Genomic DNA, 22,165 nt, shown 5'->3' on the forward strand with positions numbered 1-22,165 from the left:
CAGGTGCAATTCAAAGCGTGATCCTCCGACCAAGAACATCGTCATCGCCACCTAGGAGCTTATTAGAAATGCAGGATCTCAGGTACCCATCCCAGACTTTCTGGATCAAAATCCGCATTTTAACAAGATAGTCAAGTGATTCTTATTTATATTATAATTTGAGAAGTCAATTGATCTGGTAATTGATCAACTGACTGCCACTCAGCCCCCCAAAACAGAGACTCAACCCTTTATGCCGCCTCACACCCGCTCCGCTAGGTAGCAACCGAACCCCCAGGGACATCGGAGCGGGCGCTGCCGAGGGCAATTTGGTGATTGGCTGGTCTCACCACGTGACTGGAGCTGAGCCTTCTGTGCGACCGGATTGGCTGTTGCAGACGCTGACGGACAAGGCCGGGGCGGGCTAGAGCCCAGTCGGAGAGGCGCGCGCGGGGGCCCGAGGGGCTAAGGCGCGAGTGCGCGAGAGCGCGTGCGCGAGTGGTGGGGCTTTCTCCTGAGCCGTCGGAGGGAGCCGGAGCGCTTCTCCCGAGGTAAGCGGCGCTGCGGGCGGCCCCCAGTCCCTCCCATGCTGGGTCCCGGCAAGCGGGTTAGGCAGGGCTGGGCGGGGCGCGGGGAGGTGTGGGGTCAGCTTGCCCCGGGAGCCCAGCTTCGGGGAGGATGCAGTCCCAGTTGCCTTGGTTTCCCTTTTTCTATCCTCTCAGGCACCTTCCCATCCTCCCCACTGCGGTGACGGGTCTGCCCGAGGGTAGTTGCCCACCTGGCAGCCCTGCCTCCGCCTTTGTTTCCCGCCCGGAGGGTTGCTGGCATGAACCCCCTCCCCAGGTGGAGGGTGCGGGTGATGGGGCGCGGGCGTCAGGGGCGCTGGACCTGGATTGGGGCCGAGGAGGAGGCGGCTTTAATGCAGGGGGACTTGTCACATGCGAGAACGAAGAAGAAATGTAGTGTCACTTTGGCCAGCCCGTGGGACTCGAACTAATCCCGCGGCCGCGAGCGAAACCGAATTTCTAGCGCAGCTGTGCGAAGAGCCCTCCTGCCTAGGTGCGGGCGGCCTCGCCGGGAACGGAACCCCTGTGCTGCCCGGGAGGTTGCTCTGCCCGCTGGACCTGGCGGTTTTCACCCCAGAGTTTCAGCGAAATTGAACGCTTTGAGCCTGCTGGAGGAATCCAGAGATTCGTTCAGAGGCTATTTTTTTTCTTTTTTTTTTCTAAGCAGTTGGGCACCGGTGGAGCCGGTCTAAATGAGAGGCTACAAAAAGGAATTTCAGATACAGCGTAACTGATGACTGGTAAATGGTGAGGAGGGAAATGCCTGCAGTGAACTGCAGACCAGACCATCACACTGAGATTCTTCCTTAAGAAGATAAGGTTTTTTTTCAGAGGAAGAGTTGTAGTTTCTGTAAACAGGTTTTCCTGGGGGTGCCCAGGAGGGTAATTACTTATTTTCAGCATGTTACTGGGTTGTGGGGAGAGGGAAGGCAGGGTCTAAACTACACCTACTCAGACCTCCTTAATTCTTTGAAAAGTGTGTGCTTGATGAAGACCATTTGGCTGCCAAAAGAGGTTTGTATGGGAGTCCGGGGGAGATGGATTGTTGCCTTTAAATCATACTTTAAAAAGGGGAAGGTGTGTCCAGGAACTTAAGAGCAGGTTGAGCTGTGCAAGGTATTCCCTGCCTCTCCTCCATTTTCCCAGACAGCTCATAGGCAAACATAAAAAGTCCCTTCAATTTTCCACGGGTTAACTTCTTGATTTGTTGAATACACCTGGTAATCGACTCCGTAAGAAATGGTTCAACTAACTCATTATGAAGATATTACTGTGTTCTGGAGTTTCCATGTAATTCATTCAGATCTCTTTCTGGTATGAGATGGGCAAGGGTCTCACTACCTTGTCCCTTGGGGACATCCTGATACCTTCAAAGCCCTTTATAGCTCTTAACATTTCCTGTACAACATCATGTTTCTTTAGGAAACGACCTGATTTCAAACCTCTAAAACACACCCCATGCCTGTGAAATGTCTACACTTGCTAATAAATCAGTTTACTAGGCAAGATAAATATTTTTTTTAAGAGGAAACACCTAAATTTGTTAAGGGGATCAAATTCAGGTTTATCAGCCACAGCAAATCAACTTTTGTCGGTTTTCTGAGATGAATGAAAGTAAAAGAACAAGTTGTTGCAAAGCTCATTCAGAATATCACAAATGACCCTAGTAAAGTGAAATATAGGTTATCACCTGATAGACTGTCACACAAACCAAATTAGTGGGAATAATTTAAAACGTTATCAGAGTTTTCTTTTTTTTTTTAGAGACAAAGTCTCACTCTGTCACCCAGGCTGGAGTGCAGTGGTGCGATCTCGGCTCACTGTAACCTCTACCTCCTGGATTCGAACAATTCTCCTGCCTCAGCCTCCCGAGTAGCTGCGATTACAGGTGTGCGGCACCATGCCCTGCTAATTTTTGTATTTTTTAGTAAAGACTGCGTTTCAACAGATTGGCCAGGTTGGTCTCGAACTCCTGACCTCGTGATCCACCTGCCTCAGCCTCTAAGAGTGCTAGGATTACAGGAGTGAGCCACCATGCCCGGCCAGAGATTTTTTTTTTTTTTTAAGTGGCATGGAGTAGAGGGGAGAAAAGAATGCTGAGGGTAAGGTAGGTGGCATAGTATGCACTTCTATTTTCAGAGGAAAGAAACTCATCTTTGTTCCATAAACCACAGAGGGTATGCATTGTTTGTTTGGCCTGTGGAAGGGAGGCAGGGATTTTGAAAAGGTTGGGAAACACTGATTAGGTTATGCAGGGGATAACAAAAAGATTGACAGGCTTAGTCCATCTAGCAACATACTTCAGTGACCTATAGGACAAGGTTTTATTCCCTGATTCAATAAAAGCCCACTAGTGTTGCTTTCAAAGCAACAACAAAATCTTTTCCTTTCTGTCGTTTCTGTCCCCTGGGTCAGGGACGGGAAGGACAGAGAGTGAATGAGAGAGATTAGAGTCCGACCTGCATGCCTAAGCAGTAGTGTCCTTTGAGGAGGATCTGTGTCACGTTGTGTAAGTATAAGAGCCTTCATATTGAGAGGGATCTGAGCACCTTCCTTAGGACAGATATTGTAAGATACAGCTGGCTAACAGTGCCACAGGTGGGGGCACTGGGTGAGATCATCTCATAGGGAAGCATTGGGGAAAGAGGAGAGCCAGGAAATGTTTAATTCAGTAGGGCTCTGCTGCCTGCTTTTGGATCCTTGAGGAGGCATTTCAAGGCAGAGCTGCCTCATTGGCTAGCCTGGCTGGCTTTATGTGGCTTCCAGAGGACCTACCATTCACACGATGAAAGCTCCTGTGGTAGTTACGTGTCTCAGGTTGTAAGCATCAGTTATGCTTGTAATGTGCTTGAGAAAAGAAGGGCTCTCAAAGACCTAAATCTAGGCTGCCGTTCCTCAGGTTCTTGGCTGGTGTCACCCCCAAGGCTCCCGGAAACCAAGTTGTACCCTCCTTACCAGTAGATGGCACTGCTGCCTCTGGGAATTCCTGGAGGAGCTGAACTATGGAGCTGGCAAATCAGCAGTGTGTGTAGCCTCTAGTCAGAAAATTTTGAAAGGCTATGTCAGCCCTCAAAATCTCAAAGAAAATAGTTCTGAAAGCCGTAACTGTTTACATAAGGTAGGAATAATGTGTGTCATGGGGATTGAGGAATGGCTGTGATTACACTGACTGTACTTGCATGTTTCTGAAGGGAAAAGGCAGAGAGTAAACTGACAAGCATCATAGCATAGGCTTTAAATGCACCCAGCATACATATCGTTGGTTAGTTAAACATAATAATCACGATTTCATGAAAGTTTCCAACAACTTCATCGTTTCTAATTACTTGCATGTGAAACTAGTCTACACACATGGATGGGACTATGGAAATGTACATGTGAATTTTAAACCTGAACAGTAGCTGGTAAGTGCATGCTCTGAAGATAGCAGTGAGAGTATCAGTAAAAATAATGCTGATAAAGTAGTCACTGTATTTCAGGGCTGTCCACAGAAGATAGGTCAAAATAATTCTTAATTCATTTCTTCTAAAACTTGAAAATTCCTAACAGATGTTTTTAGATTTTCTTAGTTAATGCTGACCTTTCAATATTACATTAGCAGCCCCAAACTTGTGCTTTGGTTTTAATGATGTTATTAGTCAGGGTTAATTCATCCATCCACCTATTTTGAAATAACTGTTCTTTGTTCTCTAGCTGTTGTTTACTGTTCTTTGAGATGGGAAGGTTATAGTGTGTAATGAGGGCCCCAGCTTTGACTCTGCCTGAGGTATAGGACACTGCTTCTAGGTGCCATTACCCCAGTCACCTGCTGCTTTATGTGGCTCCCATCCTATGGCTTAGGTTATCTGAGGTTTCTTTCTCTCTCTCCAAGTGAACTGATGAGCTTATCTTTACTACCAATGCTGAATACTAAAATCCTGCTTGTGCTAGATAGCAGTAGGCCCAACAGTCCATTAATGCCACTTTATTATGTGACTAAAAATCAATCTATTCACCTTTCTGAACCTTACTTTTCTCACTTGTTCACTGAGATTGATGAGATAGTGGATGTCTCTTAAAATCTCTTCCAAGTCTAAAGTTCTATGGTTAGGTGATTCTCATAAGGTATTTCTGAAGACTCTAAAAATTATTTAGAAAATATATTCATACTGTGAGCTTAGGGCAAAAAGACGTCTTGCTAATGTTTCTTTCCAGAGAAATGGTTGTGCATTATGTTAGGATCCTAACTGTTCAGAGTAGGAAGAAACCCTTGAAGATTATTTAACTTAACCTTCTCAGTTTATAGAGAGTTCAATTCAGAGATGAGTGACTTGACTAAGGTAACAGAGCTAGTTAGTGGCAGAGAACTAGTTAGAGGACTAGGATGCAAGCCCAGGACTCAATATAGTTTTCCCTTCTCCAATGCTGCTTTATTTCATCTGCCATCAGGCCACAGAATATGCTGTGTCTACAAGGCTGGGGCCAAGAAAATTTTCTGAGTAATTCCTTAATGTAGGGCTTTAAAGCAACAGCATGAATAGCTTTGAGTTTTGGCAGAAATTCAAGGTCAGGCTTCTCTTTGCAGCGCATTCTTTTCTTCACTGATTGATTGTGAGCAGGATTTTTTACTGCGCATCTTTAGGCTTTAAAACTTTTCTGCATATGCTGTTTCTTGTAAGGAAAAACTTTCATCATCCTAGAAGAATCATTCCTCAATCAGATGTTCTTAAGTTGGGTTCATGGACTCCCCAGCATCTCTCTGGATAGGAGAATCTTTCGTATAATTCACTTCCTTTGTAATCTTATGTATTTTATCTTATACATTTCACACATAATTCTGAGAAGGGGGTCCTTAGGCTTCAAGAGACTACAAAAGAGGTCTGTGACACACACACAAAAAATAGGGTAAGAATTCTGAGTTCTTGTCTGAGGAGCTGAAAAACATTAGGGTGGAAGAGTGTTAGGGGTAAGGTATGGGGTAAACTTATTGAAGTTTGTAGGAACATTTTTACCTTTTAACAAATTGCTCACTAAATGATGCTAATAGCATTTTACCCATCTTAATAATGTATATGTGAGTATTGATTTCCATTTATCATTCCTTCCTCAATAAGTACTCTCTCCTAATTTTAACAAAGCACTTTCAAATTCATGTTGCTTTATTGACAATGACACCCATACTAAGAGGTTTCCTTCTCCCCAATCTGACTTGATTTCCAGATGTTCAGTTCCTTTCTAATTCATGACTTGGAGTTTTTGACTTCTGAGGTACGACACCTCATGTTCAACTCTAGGCTCCTAGGACCCACCATGATCCCAGAGATGCAAAATAATTTACATGCTAGGAATTTTAAAAACTCTTTAGGTTCCTTTATTTGTACCCGGGGTTTACCACAGAAATTGCTGCTCCTCCTCGTCTAATCATTTTCCTTTTCTATTTGCAATCCCAAATTCTCTCTTTTCCTAATTGTTTCCGAATAGGAGTGACTGGGAGTTTGTATAAATTGGAAATAAAAATCCTTGTTTAAAAATGCAAAATTTTTGAATTTTGAAAAACATTTGCTTGAAAATCTCTTGCTTTGTGTCTTGTGACACCTTGCCTGCTTTTGGTACCATAGTGACCTATGTTGGTGAATTCACCTGCTGGCACCTTTTTGGCTATGTATCTTTTTGGCCAAAGTAATATTTGTTCTTGCTTTAGTAGAAGAATAAAAATTACCTTTCCTTCTTTAGAAGGTGATAATTGGGTTTATGTAATAACCTAATTATGTTATGTAATGTCAAATTTCTGCATTCTAATCTCAGTATATTGCTGAGTTATTGTGAGATTTTGGGGGCATGGTTGATTTCTCTGAGCTTGTTTCCTTGTTTGGAAAATAAGGGGAGAGAGTAGTGACTACTTTAATTGTTTCCTGTTCCAAAATCCTGTGACTCTAAGAAATTGTACCTGGTACCCAGACTAAACATATCCTAAAAAATGCTGCCTAGGGGCTGGGCATGGTGGCTCACGCCTGTAATCCCAGCACTTTGGGAGGCCAAGGCTGGCGGATCACGAGGTCAGGAGATCGAGACCATCCTGGCTAATATGGTAAAACTCCATCTCCGCTAAAAATACAAAAAATTAGCTGGGTGTGGTGGCGGGCGCCTGTAGTCCCAGCTACTTGGGAGGCTGAGGCAGGAGAATGGCGTAAACCCAGGAGGCGGAGCTTGCAGTGAGCCGAGATCACGCCACTGCACTCCAGCCTGGGTGATAGAGCGAGACTCCGTCTCAAAAAAAAAAAAAAAATGCTGCCTAATTGGGTATTTATTTATAATCAATTAGTGCCAGGATAATAGTTCTTTATATCTGCAAATCATTTTATGGTTTTCAAAAATATTCTCTAATCCTTTATCTATTTTCTACTCAAAATGCCAAAGGACAGCAGCATGAGTATTATGTGGGAGCTGGTTAGAAATACAGAATCTCGGGCTTCACCCATGACCTACTAAATCCGAACCTGCGTTTTATCAAGATGCCTAGAGGATGCACATGCACCTTAAATTCCAAGAAGTTGGTGGCTCGTGCCGGTACAACTGGTGCTTTGGGAGGCTGAGGCAGGGGGATTGCTTGAGGCCAGGAGTCTGAGACCACCCTGGATAACATAGTGAGACTCCATCACTATATACATTTAAGAAGCGATTAGCTGGGCATGGTGGCACATTTCTATAGCTCTAACTACCCAGGAGGCTGAGGTGTGAGGAACACTGGAGCTGAGGAGTTTAAGGCTGCAGTGAGCTGTCATCACACAGTGTACTCTAGCCTGGGCAACAGAGTGAGACCCTATCTCTTAAAAAAAAATTCTGAAGTGCTGCTTTGTTTCATTTCAAGTCTTTTTTTTTTTTTTTTTTTTTTGAGACGGAATCTCACTCTGTCGCCCAGGCTAAAGTGCAGTGGTGCGATCTCAGCTCACCGCAAGCTCTGCCTCCTGGGTTCACATCATTCTCCTGCCTCAGCCTCCCAAATAGCTGGAACTACAGGCACCCGCCACCATGCCTGGCTAATTTTTTGTATTTTTTAATAGAGATGGGGTTTCACCTTGTTAGCCAGGATGGTCTTGATCTCCTGACCTCATGATCTGCCCACCTCAGACTCCCAAAGTGCTGGGATTACAGGCGTGAGCCCCCGTGCCCGGCCGATTTTGAGTCTATGAGAGAGGAACAGTATTTTACAGCTGAGGAAACTGAGACTCAGAGTAGTTAAGTAACTAAGTCGAGGTTACTGTGCTAGTGTCTCATTCAGAACCCTCTACTCTAAACTTAATGCTGTCTTCGTGATTGGGCTGGAGTCACTTTTGTATGATGGAGTCTGGTCACTGCCCTGCAGCCCATAAGGTTAAGTGTGACTGTGTAATTGAGTTTTAGCCAACCAACAGAATGTGATGGAAGTGGAAAAGTATTGTGATCCACTTCTAGGAAAAAAAGCACAGAGAATGCGTATGCAAGTTTCTTCATACTGTTTTCCATTCTTAGCTGACTGGAATGGAGAGAACCCATAGGGCAACCTTGGAAATTATGTTTTAAACATGGCAGGACTTTTCTCAGCCTGGGTACCTGGATCACTGCATTAGGTCCACCCCACTGACATGTTCAACTGTCCAGTATGCATACATGAATCAGAAATAAACTTTTATTGAACTTGAGCTATTATACATGTTTGAGTCTATGTGGTAAGCACTTGGTGTACTCTCATATTCACTTCAGCAGTGACTTGGGACTTGAAGTTGTGGATCCTTTGGCCTAATGCATTTTTTCATTTTCATCTTTGCCAGTTGGTGATAGATTGGTGGTCATCCAACATGCAGAAATGAATGGGCAGTGAAAAGCAGCAGAGCCGATGGGTCATGAGGATGTAAGTGCGTTTGAAGGCTTCCACACCCTCTACTCCAGGGTAAGGCAAAGGCATTCTCTGCCATTGTTCTTCTTGTTTTTCCAATTCATAGAGGCTCTTGTCTCACCTGTCTCTTGGAGTCAGTGCAATATGACGCCCTGTCTGTGAAAGGCTCCTAAAAGCCTTTATTGATTCAACTCATAGGTACCATGCAAAGCAGCAGTTATGAAGAGAAAACCATGACAATGGTGATGGGATGGAATCTATGCAAGGAAATATTTCAAAACAGGAATTTTTAGTGAGTTCGTATAGGGTGTGATTTATATGGGAGGGGCTGTTGAGCCCTCTTGAAATGCACTGTAGAGATGGGAACCAGGCCTGATTATCATTTCCTTATAGCCACGTCATATGTTAGGTCTGGTAGCTTCTGTTTCCCTCACCTACCACCTTCCTTCTTCATTGATTACTCTGCTTAACTTTTTCTTCATTAATCACTTTTTTAGTGAAGGAAATAACTTCTCAAAGTGTTGAAAATTCCAGATTTGGTGGATAATAGCACTGGCAAAGCACATGGTTTTGCCTGTTCCATTTTATTTTATCCAGCATCACTGGAAGTCACATGCCCATTCATGCCTCATCTATTTGCAGTCCCTCATACAATGCGTGTGGTCACTGGCAACGTTATAACCAAAACTGGCTTTGAATTTTCACTTGTGCTGTAGATTTTTGAGACCGGAAGGAGAAATTCACTGTTTGATGTGGAAAGGACATCACATCCTTTCTGAGCTCTCCAACTTCTAGAGCTTAAACTAAAACCAGACTCCTTGAAGAGAAAATTATGATTCATATAAATTGAAGAAAAGCTGAGGATGGTTAGGAACGAGGGATAGGAGGTTAAAGAAACATACTTAGCTGAAAACTGAAGGGTTCTTTTAAGCAAGCTGGCTCAATACTGCTGAACATTTGCTAGATAGTGTCCCATTATCCAGGCTCAGACAGAGGGCACCCAGAAAAGGCTGTTATCTTTAGGTGCCTCATGTGGCTCAGTAATGAGTACAATTTACTGAACAAAATAGACAATTAGAGGATGGAGATCTCTGGAGATTCTAATAAATGTACATCATTATTGCTTTAAAGTGATGCACATGCTTGGAGATAAAGCAAAGAAAGGGCAGCTGCAAAGTAGGTCAGGAGAAGAGTCCAGGTGAGCAGCCAGATGCCGACTATAACTCAGCACCTGGAGGTTGCTAAGAAAAGGAGCTGGTTTTAGTTAGATTTTCTCATTAAAAGAAAGGAGCTGGTCTTTGCTAACTTTGCTCAATTTCCTCTATATCCTGTATATCCTCTATTTTAAAACTATATCCTGTATATCCTCTATTTTAAAGGTAATTAGAAAGTGTAGCATGTCAGAAATAGCACTTGGCTGGTATGTTTCTGTGTAAATACTATACAAGGACTACATTGTGGAGGGTGCCATTCTTTAATTATTGATTTGGGGCCAAATAAAGTAATGCTAGAGATGCCAGTGGACCAGATTTAGTTTCTCAACCTTGCACTATTTATTGACACTTTGAGCCAGGCAATTCTTGTGTGGAGTGTCCTGTGCATTGTAGAATGTTCAGCAGTGTTTTTGACCTCCACCCACAAAATGCCAGAATCTCCCTCCCTGATTGTGACAATCAGAAATGTCTCTAGACATTGCCAGATGTCCCCTGGAGAGCAGAATTGCCCCTGGTTGAGAAACACTGCTGAAGGGATAGAGTGATTTAATCTTGCTCTGAAGTTCTGTGGTATCGAATTTTAATCATTTAACTTCATTTTGTTTCACTTTCCCTATCTGTAAAATATACACACATAAATAGCTAAATAGTCTAATGAAGTAATGTACATAGTACTGTGTGACTCCTTGGGGACTCTGTCAATTCTAAGAAGCGATACTCGTCTTCCCTAATTTCTAGGACCCAAGGGTAATTCTTAATTCTTTTGATGGCACTAACTGAGGAACTGTGGGAGTTTGAAGAAGGGCAAAGGTGTGTGGTATGGGAAATAATGAAGAGTGCTGGATTCTGAGTTTATTCAAGGGCTTCATGTTCTGGTTCATTGTGATAATATATTCTGGATGAATACTTTCCTTTGCAAAGTTAAAAAACGGAAGAGTGGATGAGGCAGAAAGAAGGCTGTTCAAAAGAGCAGTCAAGGAAATTGCATTTGACAAGGTGATCTGCTAATGTTAAAGTGACTCATGTATTATTAGACCAAAGGATGTAAAGAAATAGCCTCCAAAGGAAAACTATCCTCCCAAATGACTGCTGGTCCAGATCAGTTTTTGCAGACAATACAATAAAGACCAGAGAATGTTTGGAGATCAGTGTTTATTCTAGAAACTTTTATATTTCTATTTCTTCTCTTCTTTAGGAATATGGAAAGGGGTTATCTTTAATATATGTCATTTGAATTATAAATATAAATGTTTTAATATGACATGTTCTTTTGATAGTCTTCTAGTACTATGTGTTGGAATGGTCAAAGAGGCTATAACTCTGACCTCGACCTGAAGTAACCTACATTATTTTAATAGAAAGGCTCAGTTTAACTCTAAAACAGGGCCAGTGCAGGGATTAGATGTAAACTGTCTCGGCAGGTTTGCATTCCTCCTTGCTGTGTTTCTGGTCCCTGTGATTTATTAGACTTTCTTACAAAGTTTCCAACAAATATACTATATTTTGAATCTACTGTGTAGAGAAGCCATCATGGATAGCCTTGTTTATTTGCATTCTTCATACATTTTTAGTCCTAAGTGTTAAGCAAAACTTATAAGAATGTTTAAGAAGGATTCCATGTACCTTGAAGAAAGAGGCACTTTGGTGTGGAAGAGAGGTGAAAAGTGAAAGAAGCTCCGCTTTGTTAGGAGTAGGCTTCTGTTTGAGTGTTGAAGTTTTTATTCTAGTACTACTCAAAAGTGTGGCCTCTGAACCTGCTGCATGAGAATAATTTATACTTGTTAGAAATGTACGGAACTATTAAATCAGAATTTCTGGGAGTAGGCGTAATAATCTGTGTTTTAACAAGACTCCCATTGATCCTGATGGATGCTAAAATTTGAGAAGCATTGCTTTATTATTAGTGGTTTCTGATGTAGTTACTTCTTACAAATGGTGTCTGTGTGTGTTTACAATGGGGAGGGCGCAGAGAAAGTATTTTTTCAGGTGGTCAGAACATATATAAGATTTTCTTGTGATAACCTCTTGGATCATTTTCTCAAATGACGCCTTAAGCCTTTTCCTGCATTGTCTAATACGGTAGCCACTAGCCACATGTGGCTTTTTCTTGCTTAAATTAATTAAAATTAAATTGAAATTCAGTTCTTCCTCGCACTAGCCACATTTCAAGTGCTCTATAGCCACATGTGGTTAGTGGCTACCATATTGGACATTGCAGATAGGGAGCATGTCCATCATCAGAGAAATCTGTTAGCACTGCTTTAGCCTGTGAAGACCCCTATTTGTCAGAAACTTACATTTAGAATGATAGTATGCTCTTGTTGTAATAAGACCTCAACTCATTTAAAACAGGATTAAGTTTTGGGCTTCTCCATCCTGGGGAAACTTTCAGTCTGTGAGTGTATCTTGCTGAACTTTTTACCTTACTGAGGCATCTGTCTGCTACAGAAAGTGCCATGGGTACGTCTCTGACATAATTAAATCCACAGCCTCTGAAATATTTGCCCTTTAATCCAAGGCTGCTGAGCTGTCTTTTTCCATTTGGTCTCTCTATGCCCTGACCCTTCATGGTGAGGCTTGTTTGTGCAAGATGTCTCTTTTGATACTGCCTAGAGCTTTCCAAAGAGTCTGGAAGAGGTGGCAGGAGAATTTTCACCTCCCCTACTTCTAATTCTCAGCTTGGCTCAATAAAAGTGTTTCATAAGAGGGTATTAATACTCAAACTTCATCGCTGAGGAATTATCCCCTGAAGAATTAGTCTCTAAACAAGTTTTCCAACAGACATATTACAGCACAGATTTAGTAATTAAGCCCTTTGGCAACATGGAAGAATTTTCAGTTTATATTATGTATTAATATTACCAATATTAGTTGCTCAGAAATTATAATTAGAACAAATGAAAAGATGTGGAAATATAGTCACACAATTTTTAAAAGCTATAATTTAAAGTTTCCTGAGTCCAAGATTCTTGTGCATAGGAGAGGGAATGGGAATAAGGAGTTTGTGGCAATTAGTAGTATTGCTGGAGTTGAGGGGAAGGAGGTGGATAGAGCCTGGACTTGATCCCTGAATAGTCTTAACCCTACTGTTTTACTTTTGATGGATGCATTGCTTGTTCTCTTCCTGCTTTTCTTTCTCTCTTTAAAAATACTTTATTCACTCATTTATTTTATTTGAACAGTTTCAAGTTGAAGCAAAATTGAGAGGAAGATACAGATTTCCCATATTCCTCCTACTCCTACTCCTACTCCCTGTACATGCATAGCCTCCCCCAATGTCAGCATCACCCACCAGAATGGCACATTTGTTAGAACTGATGAACCTACATTGACACATCATAATCACCCAAAGTTTATAGTTTACATTAGGGTATATTCTTGGTGTTGTACATTATTTGGTTTTAGACCAATGTATAATCACAGGTATCCATCATTATAGTATATAGGTATTTTCACTGCCCTAAAAATCCTTCATGCTCTGCTTTTTCATACTTCCCACCCCTTTGCCCTTCACTAAACCCCAGGAACCACTATTATTTTTTCTTTTACTATCTCCACAGTTTTGCATTCTCTAGAATGTCATGTAGTTGAAATCATGTAATATGTAGCCTTTTCAGATTGGCTTATTTTACTTAATAACCAACATTTAAGTTTTCTCCATGTCTCATGGTTTGATAGCTCATTTCCTTTTAGCACTGAATAATATTCCATTATCTGGATATACCACAGTTTATCCATTCACCTACTGAAGGACATCTTGGTTGCTTCCATGTTTTGGCAATCATGAATAAAGCTGATATAAACATCTGTGTGCAAGGTTTTTTTGTGTTTTTTTTGTGGACATAAATTTTTAACTCCTCTGGGAACATTCCAAGGACCATGATCGCTGCCTTATATGGTAAGAGTATGTTTTATTTTGTAAGAAACTGCCAAACTGTCATTCAAAATGACTAGCATTTTGCATTCTCACCAGCGATGAATGAGAGTTCTTGTTGCACTACATCCTTACAAGCATTTGGTATTGTCAGTGTTTCAGATTTTGGCCATTCTAATAAATGTGTAATGATAGCTCAGTGTTGTGTTGTTTTAATTTGCATTTCCCTGATAACATATGATGTAGAACATCTTTTGATATGCATACTTGCCATCTGTATGTCTTCTTTGATGAGGTATCTGTTAAGGTCTTCAGACTAGTTTTTACTCAGATTGTTTTCTTATTGTTGACTTTTAAGTTTTTAAATATATTTTGGATAATATCCTTTGTCAAATATGTCTTTTGAAAATATTTTTTCCCAATCTGTGGATTGTCTTCTCATTCTCTTGACCTGATGTTTCAGAGAACAGACATTTTGAATTATAAAGAAGCCCAGTTTATAAATTATTTCCTTCACGGATCATGCCTTTGGTGTTGTATCTAAAAAGTCATTGCCACACCCAAGGTCATTTAGGTTTTTTCCTATGTTATCTTCTACGAGTTTTACAGTTTTGTCTTTTACATTTAGGCCTGTGATCCATTTTGAGTTAATTTTTGTAAGGAGTATAAGTTCTATGTCTAGATTAATTTTTTTGCATTGGATGTTCAGTTTTACCAGCATCATTTGTTGCTTTGTTGTACTGCCTTTACTCCTTTGTCAAAGATTAGCTGACTCTCTTGATGTAGGTATATTTCTAGGCTCTCTATTCTGTTCTGTTGGTCTATAGGTCTGTTATTTTACCAATACCACACTGTCTTGATTATGGCACTTTATGTTAAGTCTTGAGGTCAGGTAGTGTCAGTCTTTCAACTCTGTTCTGCTTTAATATTGTGTTGGCTATTCTGGGTGTTTTGCCTCTCCATATACACATTAGAATCAATTTGTTGGTAGCCACAAAATAACTTGCTGGGATTTTGATTGGGATTTTGTTGATTCTGTAGATCAAATTGAGAAGAACTGACATCTTTACAATATTGAGTCTTTCTATCAATGATCATGGAATATCTATTTAGTCCTTCATTGAGTTCTTTTACCAGAGTTTTGGTTTTCCTCATATAGATCTTGTATACATTTTGTTAGATTTACACCTAAGTATTTCATTTTAGGAGATATTAAAATAAATGGTATTGTGTTTTTTATTTCAAATTTCATTTGTTTATTGCTGGTATGTAGGAAAACAGTTGACCTTTATATATTATTCTAGTATCCTGCCACCTTGTTATAATTGCTTTACTAGTCCCAGAGGTTTTTTGTTGTTGTTGTTGATTCCTTCAGATTTTCTACATAGGTGATCATATTATATCATCTGAACAAAGATATTTTTATTTCTTCCTTCCCAATCTGTATTCCTTTTATATTATTTTATTGTTTTATTGCATTACCTAGGACTTCTAGTACAATGTTTGAAAAAAAAAAAGTAGTGACAGGGCACTTCCTTGCTTTGTTCCTGATCTTAGTAGGAAAACTTCTACTTTCTATTTTCTCACCATTTAATATGATGTTAGCTATAGATTTTTAAAATGTTCTTTCCCCTTTAGTTTGCCTTTCTCACTCATTTTTTTCTGCCCTAAATGTTGGAAGGGGCTCAGTTTTCTCAAGGTGGGTGCTATTAGCATTTTGATGAAATGAATCATTGTTATGTAGAATTTTCCTGTCTATTATAGGATATTTGGGCTCTCTGGTCACAAAATGCCCATATTATTCTAACCAAGTCATTGTGTCAATCAAGATGTCCCCCTACAACTCTGATTGAGAATCACTGACTGCTAGAAAGAGATGAGTTTGATGGTTTGTTTATTTCTTTTTTGATGGGGAGAGGGAGGAGTAATTAGAGTCGGGGAAGATGCAGGTGCTCTGAGTGTCTGGTTCATTAATTTCTAATATCACCTAATCTTTCCCTGGTGCTGGCAGCACTGTTGGTAGCCAATATTATTCTATTGGGATCAGGAAAATCAGGGTCTGCTACTGCAAGACTTGCTTTCAGAGGCTTGATACCAACCCAGAAACCATAGGGGGTTGTCCGTGCCACAGAGAGTAGAGGAACTCCTGAGGCTCCCACAAGATGCTGCATTTTTATTTTGATTCACTGCAGCTAAATCTCCTACATCTACTTGAAAGTAGATTGTGCTCTACACGACAGTGATCTACTGAGGGAAAAATGCAATAAGAGCAGTTTACAGACAATCCAAGGGAGAAAGGCTTTTCCAGCCATTTGCTTTCTTTTTCTGTGATTGCCCATATTGGCAAAGTAGCCCCTAAATTTGTGAGGCTATGTGTAGACTATTGGGAGATCTGAGAATTGTTCTGCAATTAGCAAAGAAAAGGAGAACACTTTTAGACGTCTTGCCAAGGGGCCTACATAGACTATTTTGATTACAAGAATGGAAACTCAAGTTACTTTTAAAAATGGAAGGCTTAACTAAAGATGCACGAGAAAATAAGGAAAACAGAATTTCAGTCATGTGGCAAGTCTGTGAAGAATCTCAGGGGCCTTTTAGGATGAGCAAATAGTCTGACTGGACCTCATGGAGTCAGGACTTAACTCAGGAGCAGGAAGATTGTTCTGATCTGTTGTAGCTCAAGGGTATGTCTGCACTAACAATGTTGGTCAGTCCATATTCTACTTTTAGATGATTAATGTGGTTCAGCATTTCCGTTTTAGATTCTCTCTTGTTCCTCATGTTCCTGCTTCCATTTATTGTTCCCACAACCTAACCAATGATCTGCGTATAGACCAAACTCCAAAAGAAAAAAAGGAGTATGATAGGTTTTGTAGTAACTATCATCCTGACGGTTAAAGCTTTATACCATGCAATTTTAGAGCTGCTGATGCTCTCTTCTGGTCCAAACAGCTGTGATTTAGGGATATTTGCTTTAGTAAGGGCTATGGGCCTGGCAGTTTCTTTAGAAGAAAGTAATGATGGGGTCGACTGAGACCCCACTGGGGTAGAGCAGTGCTGGAGTAGAACATGAAACCTCAGTCTAGTATAACGACCCTGAATTCTTAATTCGTTGAATCATTATAAATAGTATGTGTGGGTTATATGGACAACAGAGAACTGGAAGATTATTCAGAAAGCATACATGTTTAGTAGCAATTGTGAAAAAGCATGCATCTGTTTTTTTTTTTTTGAGAAGTCTGATTCTATCCTGGTGCTGAGTAGTAGGGAAATTGTTGGACTGGATGATTGGGAAGTGGGGAGTTGTATTTCCCAAACAGTTATCTTATTTTTTCTATCTGTCAAATTTGATTCTTTTGGCCACCCATGTGTTGCACAGGAATAATGACTAGGTGACTTTCTAAATGCTGAAAGACATTTTGACATCTTTGACAAATGTTGTTCAACAGCTGGGTTTGTAAGACTCCAGTTGTGATAAAGGAAAATAACTTGGCTTATTACTCTAAAAATAAGTTCCATACAAATGTTGACATTTGGGGATTACTACCTCACACAGTGTGTTTTGTTCACTTTCCCCCAATCTTGGAGCATTAGTTTCATTTGAGCCAGTGATTGAGTGTGACTTATAAGGGAATGCATTCTAATACTGCAGAAGGCTCTGTCTTTCTTTATGATTCTGTGTCAGGGTAAGAATGATGGTCCTGGCTCTATTTGGACTTGCACAGCTGTGAGTGGAGTGACCCATGGCAGCACAAACAGCTCATCATTTCATTGAATTCATTTAAGGCTCTTAAACTTCCCTTCAAGTAGCTGGATCATGGTGGCACCACATACAGAGAATAAGTTAGTATTTCCTTAGAGATATGCAACTTTTGTTGAAAGGGAGTCTGAAGAGAAGAGGTTCAGCAGGGCTTCTTCAATTGCTGGTTGAGGAAAGAATGTGGTTTGTTATTGAAGGGTGATGGGGATTGGAATCAACTTTCTCAACCCAGCTGCTGACTGCTGAGGTGAAAAGAGTAGAGATAAAACATTTGCTCCAGTTTCTCTTCTGACTCTGTGAAGATCCCCATCCCCTGTATTGAATTTTTAAAAATAAAAAGGAAAAATATAGAATCGTATCTAATTGGTCTTAACATATAACCATGTTTCTCCTGAACAGGAAGATTTGTATGTGGATAACCACATGTTGCCAGAAGATCAAAATCTTCAATTTTAATTTTAAAGAAGCATTAATCTTACAGTATAAGTGAAAGATTAAGTGACTCAAATTTGTGCATATACAATTTTTCTACAAAAATAAAACAAAATTATGTTTGTTCTCATAGAATCAGGAATTAATTTGCAGCCTTGTTGAAGATTCTTTAGCAACAGTAAAGATATCTGCTCTCTCCAGGGTGTAAAGAGATTCCGAACAATGGCCAAGAGCCAGGGATCCTTTATTCCCATCCTGCCATTGGCTACTCCCCATGAGGTTCCTGCAGGATAAATGTGCACAGGGGTGGTGGAGGCAGGACTTTGGATGCAGATCCCTGAGGGCCTAGGACTGAAACCCTCAGCCCTGAATTGCCCTATTCTTCCTATGAACCACAGGAGAAGGCAGCTCCTCTCAGCCTTTTTCTTTCCATGCCCACTGTTGAATCTTCGCCTTCGCTTTTCAAACAAGCAAAGCTGTGACTGATGCCTTGTCCTCAAACGTGACCCATCCCTATCAGCACACCCGTTTAGAGGGCCCATCACAGACAAGGAAGAAGGCAGACAGGGAGGAGCATGCTTCCCCTGACTATCAAAAGCTATTTCTTTTCCACTGGAAAGAACTTACTGGATCACTTCTGAAATTAATTATTGTCATTAGAACAGTATTTACTAGGCATTAAATGTTAGACATTATTTAGAGATTCTCAACTTAGAAAATAACATTTTTACTTTGAGAGAGCAAAATCCCATATTAGTACAGTCCTGGATTTTAACTTTTGGTTTCCTCTGGTGTTTCTACACATAATCCTCCATTTTTTCCTTCCATTAACCCTGTTACCTTAAGTTCTTTAGTCTCTTTGCCTTTCTTCTTACATCTTTATTTTATTTCCAGAGTTATATGGTTCTCACCTGGCTGCAGGACAAGGTGCTTTGTAAGTAGGCATAAAGACACAGGCTGATTCCAACTTCCCTGTCTGAATTTCTTTCTGCTCTTCCTATGCACAAACTTCTTTTTTACCCAAACTGGTCCTTGGTCCCATTCTCTCCTCCCTGTGTAGAATGCTCCTGTTTCTTTTCAGTGACCACTTGGTAGCATTGATAGGCTTTGGGTCCTGTAGCCAGATAGATCTGCATTTCTATCCTGTCCCTATCATTTTTTAGAAATGTGACTTTGGGCAGAATATTTAATTTCGCCTCAATGTTTTTACTTTTAGAATGGGAATCATGACTACCTTATAGGATGCTTATGGGCATGGTGCTAGGGAACTGTCCTGCCCAGGTTCTATTTTCTGCCTGTTCATCCCAACAGTATGCATATGTGCTTTCTGATAAAGTTACTGAACATCAGAATTCCAGAGCTGGTCTGCATCACAATTCGTGGTTAGCCATCCTCTACCTGCCAGTTTCATACCTTCCCTAACCACATCGTCCTTTGATAGGACCTAATCCTATCAGTGAGCACCTAAAGATACATTCTCCTCCTCCTACCTGTGATTGCGAAAACATTGTTCATGGACATTCAGAATGTCCTGGTATATCTGCCCATATCAGAAACTGACAGCAATTTCATAGCCATTGTCTGCTGCCTTGAGCACTAATTCATTTTCTCGGCATTTGTTTCCTTTCATGTAAAGTGACATTTATCGTGAACATCAAATGCTGTGATTTAAAGAATACCTCTTTAAAACCAAGTTTTCCAACAGCTTTTTATTCTGAATATCATTTAATAAAATGCAACATGACGTTAACAAGGTTGCTTAGACAAGCCCTCGGAGTTTATTTAAGTAGACTCTGCCCCATATTGATTCCCAATTATAACATGTTTAGCATGAATTAAACCTGCCAGTGTTCTCAGACAATGTGATGCTCTCCCTGCAATTCTGCCCTTGTCTGTCAGCTACAAGAGTGTCAGGGTTTCATTGTTCATTCTGTTTAAAACGTAAGTCTCAACCTCTTGCTCAAATGATTTAAGCCATAATGTGAGGTCTATAAATTTTGGTTTCTCAAACTACCACCTTCCGTCCCTTCTTACTGTTTCTTACTCCCTTTTCTCTATTTTCCTTATTGTCTCATGTACTAAAATAAGACTTTAAATTTTTTTTCTACTCAAAGTGAGAATAACTTAATGCTTATATTTTTCTAGTTTGATCTATTTTTTCGTAATAAATATGGGCTGTTAGTTGTATATGTATGTGGGTTTTCATGGAATTAACTTTATCTCCTTTTGCCATGAGTTTATTGGTGAGAAGACACAAGTATAACTGTTGGGATTCTTCTGCATTCTTTCGTTATTCATGTATATTGCTAATTGAACCTTTACTGGTTGTTTAAATTTTGTGGTCATGTATGTTTTTACCACAGGCTCTTGAGAGAAATATATAAAAGGCCATGGGAAAATTGGTGGTATGAAAAAAATCTATCAGTATATTCTTCTCAGATACCCTTTTCGAGAAAAATTAAGATACTTTGAAGAAGATTCATAATCAGAAATATCTAGTTTAACTCTTGAATGGGGAGATTTTATAGGCTGGCAACAGGAGCTTCTGACCTTTCTTCTTCGTGAGTACTGATGATGGAGGGAGTGACTGTGTTTGAGTGCATTTTAGGTAGAAGAAAGGGTGCCTGGTAACAACAAACTGTGAGACTGGTTGTACTAAGTTACTTGTTAATCCTTCTGAAGGAGAGATACCAGGGCCTCTGCCATGCATCCTTCCATGCTAAAAATATTCGTAGTTGGAGGAAGCAAGAAATGCAGCCTTTGAGTAAGTTGGATTTTTTTTTTTAACTCTCGATTTTTAAAAAAACTTGTTTTTGTAATTATGAGTACCAGGGAAAAAAAGTAGATGAGAAGAGAGATGTATAGCAGATCAAATACTCCACCTTCATTTTTAAATAAACCTCTCTGTTTCTTGCTGTCTCAGCTAATCAGAACTTTTCTCCTGCTCTCCCCTGCTCTCTTAGGATTTAGGAAAACAGCTGATGGGATTGGGCTGGGCCTTGGAAGGATTGACAGCACCTCTAAGGGTTTGCTCCTGAGGAGAGGAGAATAACTTGCCTCCTGCTCCTCTTCAAGCCTCAGACGGGAGCTCACCCCCAGCCTAGCAGTTAGCATTGCTGCTGCAGTCAGTTGTGCTCTCTCTGTCCACCTTTTCTGTCTGGGGTTCCCTCCCTGTGTTTTGTTTGTCTGTGAGACATGTGGTTAAGCCCTTTGGCTACTCCTGTGCCTACAGACCCTCTTGCCCTGGTTGGAAGGGATGGGGTAAGAATACACCTGAGGGGTGAGAGGCTCCCAGAGAGGAGACCAAGAGGTACCAAGGGCAAAGCCCCATTTCACAATTCTGTTCCAGGCTTCCATGTTTACCTGGCTTTGCTTCTTAGGCTGGGGGACTTTGTTACTTATTAGAACTTTTTTCCCTCAATTACATATTTTGTTTCCCCAATTAGATAAGGAGGCCTCTACAGGCAAGGATCCTGCCATGTGCTTCTCTTGCATTCTTTGTGTTGCCTGCAATGTGGGAGGCACATAGCAGGAGCGCAGATATGGGGGTTTCATTGCATTAACAGTGTCTCTTTGTAGTTGTCTTAGGGCTCTTACAACGAAGACTGGGTGGCTTATAAACAACAGAAATTTATTTCTCACTGTTCTGGAGACTGGAAGTCTGAAATCAGCATGCTTAAGTTCTGGTGAGGACTCTCTTCTGGGTTGCTGACTGCCAGCTTCTCATTGTGTCCCCCTCACATAGTGAAAAGACAGCGGACTGGCTTTCTGGCCTTGGATTATAAGGGCGTTAATCCCATTGTGAGGTCTCTACCCTCATGACTGAATCATCTCCCAAAGACCTTACCTCCTAAATGCTTCACAGTGGGGGTTAGGTTTTCAACATATGAATTTGGGGGTAACACAAACATTCAGTCTGTTGCAGTAATTTGTCTTATTCATTCCCTTTACCTTCACTTACTTACCATTCTTTTATTTTTTTGTTAAACATATATTTAGTGACTACTTTGCCTGGTTCTTGCTGGAGTGACTTTTTTTTAGAAGGGTCCAGATTCTGCATACCTCCAAAGCAGTCTGCCTAAGATTGATTTGTCCATGTCTGCCTTTATTCGTTGAGTTGAATCTTAAACTTTCTCTTTCCCGTAACTCTCTGAAGAACCTGCAATCTCAGGAAACATGAGCTCCACTTTTGACTGAAAGGGCTTTACTACTAGGAAATGGGAGAGGGCTACGTTTTCGTCTTTCAGATCTCCCATAAATTGGCTGGGCGGCTGCAGAAGGGTTAGGTCACCTCTCTGTATGGTGTATTCTCAGATAATGTGAGTTAGGCTCATAATTGGAAAGGTTAGTGTAACTCCTCTAACTCAGATTATTCTGTTACTTAGGTTCTCCATTACATGCAAAATCATTGTTTTTGTTAAAGTTGTTCTGTTGTTTTGTTCTAGTTGTTTAATGCATTTTTCCCCTGGCCAGATCAATTTTTTTGAG

The 22,165-nt window shown here is 40.7% G+C and overlaps 1 protein-coding gene across 2 annotated transcripts in view; it reads left to right on the forward strand.

The window, feature by feature from the left end:
• Positions 1 to 433: 433 nt before the first annotated feature.
• TMEM108 (transmembrane protein 108) overlaps positions 434 to 22,165 on the forward strand; it is a 336,820-nt gene continuing 315,088 nt past the window's right edge. Inside the window, 2 exon segments of one of the 2 annotated variants that reach the window (NM_001265634.1) lie at positions 434 to 530; positions 8,333 to 8,451. The gene's annotated coding sequence lies outside the window, so the exon portion shown is untranslated. 2 annotated transcript variants of the gene reach the window in all.

Source organism: Macaca mulatta, chromosome 2 (assembly GCF_049350105.2).
Source record: "Macaca mulatta isolate MMU2019108-1 chromosome 2, T2T-MMU8v2.0, whole genome shotgun sequence".
NCBI classification, from domain to species: Eukaryota; Metazoa; Chordata; class Mammalia; order Primates; family Cercopithecidae; genus Macaca; species Macaca mulatta.